The following is a 4,018-nucleotide window of genomic DNA, read 5'->3' as shown; positions in this document are numbered from 1 at the left end:
GCCACCGAGCCCGGCCAAAATAAAATTTTTGAAAGAATACAATGGACTCTAGTCCACGAGAGAGGTCTATCCGTTGAGAACTGTCCAGTCAGAGAGCAAGACAGGCACAGATACCCAAGTACACAACGGTGTCCAGTGCTTCACACACAGGCGTTCCTCGACTCCCCAGAGGTTCATGACCTGATAAACCCATCACGATGGGAATACCCTGCCAACAGGACGCTGAACGCACCCACCCTATGGAAGCGCACAGCTCGGCCTCACCACCTCACTCGGGCTCAGAACACCTCCATCAGCACACAGCTAGTCAGGGCCATCTGCAGTCCCCGGCAGACTGTCAGCTGTCCACCCTGGTGACGACGTGAACACCTGGGAGGTGCCCAGCCTTGTGAGGGCATCATACCACTCACCACTAGCCCGGGAAAAGATCAAAATTCGAAACCCAAAGTATAGTCTCTGCTGAATGCGTACAGTTTTCTCACCACTGTAAAGTCGAGAAATCATTTGATCTGTTCATATTTGCACACACAGTGTTCTCAACAGCTGCTGGACGCTGCTGAGTGGTGGCCTGCCCTTATTAACCACTTTTTCATGGATATTTTCAGCCTTTTGCTCAAGGAACAGCCTCAGACGTCAACATCTCAACATGTTTTTGAGTCTATCTGTAGGAAAATCTCCTCGGAGTGGAACCGCGGGACCCAGGCTATGTGCATCTCACGCCTGGCAGAGGCTGCGGGCTGCTCTCTGAAAGCCTCACCTGGGCCCACCCTGCTCACCCGACATAAGCGAGCGCCACTGCCTCACCACCTGCATCGCACGGTGTATGATTCTGCCCTGTGATCCCTGATCCGTTCATTGTAACAAGATGTCTGTTTTCACTTACTGACTTAATTGCATTTATTTGATTTGGGTGACATTGAGCATCTTTGAATGGGTTCAAAGAAACGGACATTTGTATGTGTGAAACTCATCCACGTGGGTTCTCATCTGCTCAGTTTTCCACTCGTGTGTGTAGACAGTGTTATCTTAGATAGGTTGGGGCAACAGCTCTCAAGTTGTGCTCAGCAGAACGGCACCAGCTCCACCACCCACCAGGACCCCCTGAGACACACTCTGGTCTCCACCCCACCACCGGGACCTCCTCAACCATGCTCTGGCCTCTATCCCCACCACCAGGACTATCCTCAGGAACGCTCTGACCTTCACGCACTCAGGCCCCACTGGCTCAGACCAGACGGATCTGTCTCAGGCGCTGACAGCAGCCATCTGAGGGTCAGTCAGTCCACCAAGCAGTTCTGCTGCTTACCGTTTGAGAACCACTATATTAGCAAATCAGACCTCATCTAACAAATATGTGTCCTTTGACGCTGTCTATTGTCTTCAGGACAGAAATTTAAAATTTCTGTGCGCACAATTTAACAGACTCCTCCTTTTTAGCATACCAGCTTCAGATCATCCTTAGAAAATCCTTCTCTGCTCTGAGACAATTAAAAGTTCTCCCATATCTACCTTTTCATTCTTTATGTTTAAATATTTGCTCCGACAACCATGATTTATTTCTGCATCTTGAAATTATTGCTTATATGAAGAAATTTAATCTAGCATTTAAAGGACAAAAAGATGGGATGCACAGAGTAACTCTATCTGGGAAAATAAAAAATAAATCAACACTTGTCCCCATGGTATTCTGAGAATACTAGGTTCTTTTCAAAATCTAGGTCACCTGGGGATTTCTGTCACCCAGTAGTTCCCACCGCTTCTTGGCTTGCAAACATTTACCTGGCCAGCACGATCATGCCAGCGCCACATCTGTAATGAGAACCCAGTGAGGTCCACAGGGAAAAAGCACAAAGGAGAAGGAAGCAAAAGGCTTGGCCTAGCCTCCTCCCTCGAGGGTCAGGGAACCATCCCGCACACAAGGAGGTGGTGAAATAGCCCACTGGCCTTCTGTTTGTGTGTGTATGAGACTGAGGAGGTGGGGGGCTGAGGGGTGAGGTTTGAGAGGCGAGTCCAAGTTTCTGCCAAAAGGGCTGCGGGTGGCACCAAACCAGGTTTTCATGAGGTGGGATGCTCAGTGCAATTAGAGGGCTGGGGACGTGACGCCTGGTTTGGTCCGGGTGCGGGAGGTCCTGGATTTCGATCATTTTCCTCTTCAGTCAGTGTCTTCTGCAGACAAACCTCAAATTAAAAGTTGAAAAGGTGCTCAGTAAGTGTAAGGATGACAGAGGAACACAAGGATGACAGAGGAAAGAAGATTCCTCATGCAAGGGCACCTGTGTCCAAGCTCTGAGTCTCTAGAGGAAGAAGGTGAGTGTCCGTGTGGATGGGTGTGTGGGTTGGGGGGGTGGTCATTGTGGGAGATTCTGATAGAAAGTTCCTGCATTCTCCCATTTCCTCAGAAAGAGAATCACTTTCCAGACGTTAATTAGCTTCAGAAAAATATTGCCCCAAGTCCTTTCCTGCAAAATCCTGCTCTTTCAATCTCCCATCATGATATCAGAGACAGAGGGCCACGAGACAGAGGTGGTACCCCGGCCCCTCCCCACCCCCAGCGTTCACTGATGATGGAGGGGCCACGTGAAGACACGGATATCCTTTCCTTAAGCTCATTCACCTCTGTGTGTCAAGAATTCAGTAGTCATGGGTCAATTCCAAAGCCCTCCGTGACACCCAACTTTATTCCATGGAGTCAAAATAAATGGACACGAACGTTGAAAACACTCACACAGCGAAGGCTACACTCAGAGACCTGTGACGCATACTCAGTCACCCAGTAAGGAACAGCCCTCTCGCTGCTTGCTTGTTTACCTACAGGTTTGCCCAGCACGGGAATTTCAGCATGAAGGCAGAACAATCCCTCGTGGGAGCTGCGGGCTCGGCAGCCGACTGTGCGTCAAGTGCCCGGGCAGTGTGTCTGGGGACAGAAGTCAGCGCTGGTACCGAAGTGGTCCTGCAAAAATAGACCCCCAGCTGCATGCAGGCGGGACCCCGGGTCTGGTCACCGGTTATCGTTCGTGGAATTGCAGGAAACATTTGACCCAGTTCTCTCGTTGACTAAAGAACGAAGGAAAGGGTTCGGGATGGCACAACAGTTCGTGGCAGGAAGAGAAGGACACATATCTCATAGCAATCGGAGACATCTGCGTTTTTATTTTGATAGTGTTTAACTGGCAATGGCTCCTAGCAGGGTAGCTATCAACTGGTTAACCACCTACAGCTGTGCTGGCCGATGTAGTGATCACCGGCCACATGGGTTATCCAGCACCAGAAGCCTGGCTAACCCCAACTGAGATGTCCTGTGAGTTCTCAGCATAAAAAAAAAAAAAATTAAAAAGAAAAATAGCGTTTTCATATTTTTATTTTTAGTGATTATATCCAATCTTTTTTTATAGACGGGGTTATATATGTATTATGAAAATTAATTTCACCTGTTTCTCTTTACTTGTCTGATGTGACCACTAGGACATTTTAAAGTGTGGGCGTAGCAGACATGCCTCATGTCCACTGGACAGCCCCGACTCATAGGAAAACACTTCCCTGCGTTAGGGGCCGGGTGCAGGGATCGCTCTCCGGGGCCGAGAAGAGGAGACAAGAACCAGGGGACTGTTCCCAGCCTTTTAAAGAGTCTTCATCCGGTTGGTGAGGAGAGACTTGAAAGCCACGTACGAAAATAAAAAACAAAGCATTATATACAGTAAACCATTTTAAGTTCATGCTGAACTACGTATGCATGCATGAGTACATTTCACTTTTAAAGAGCCATCAGCAATTCTGACGGCATGACTACCATCATCTCCCCTTTTGATTAAGAGCAGCTGTTTTCCTGGAAAAATCATAAGCAAAATCAATTAGTGTCCTAGAATCAGTTCTGCCCTTAAAGAGACATCTGTCCGCTGTCTATATAGCAGACAGATAGCCAGATGACAGATAGATCCAAGCCACTTCTGAATGGCAGTGGCAACAGTGGTCATCTGAACTGAAAGTTACAGGTCCACACCCAGTGCTCCTTTCCTTAAGA

The 4,018-nt window shown here is 48.4% G+C and overlaps 1 protein-coding gene across 1 annotated transcript in view; it reads right to left on the bottom strand.

Moving 5' to 3' along the window:
* Positions 1 to 2,850, bottom strand: part of DIRAS2 (DIRAS family GTPase 2) — a 23,198-nt gene extending 20,348 nt beyond the window's left edge. The window contains exon 1 of the mRNA XM_008069556.2: positions 2,813 to 2,850. The gene's annotated coding sequence lies outside the window, so the exon portion shown is untranslated. The remainder of the gene's footprint in view (positions 1 to 2,812) is intronic.
* Positions 2,851 to 4,018: the final 1,168 nt, after the last annotated feature.

This window comes from Carlito syrichta, unplaced genomic scaffold (assembly GCF_000164805.1).
Source record: "Carlito syrichta isolate Samal-C Ts95f unplaced genomic scaffold, Tarsius_syrichta-2.0.1 Scaffold312116, whole genome shotgun sequence".
Lineage (NCBI taxonomy): Eukaryota > Metazoa > Chordata > Mammalia > Primates > Tarsiidae > Carlito > Carlito syrichta.
This window is presented reverse-complemented; position numbering and strand designations above follow the sequence as displayed.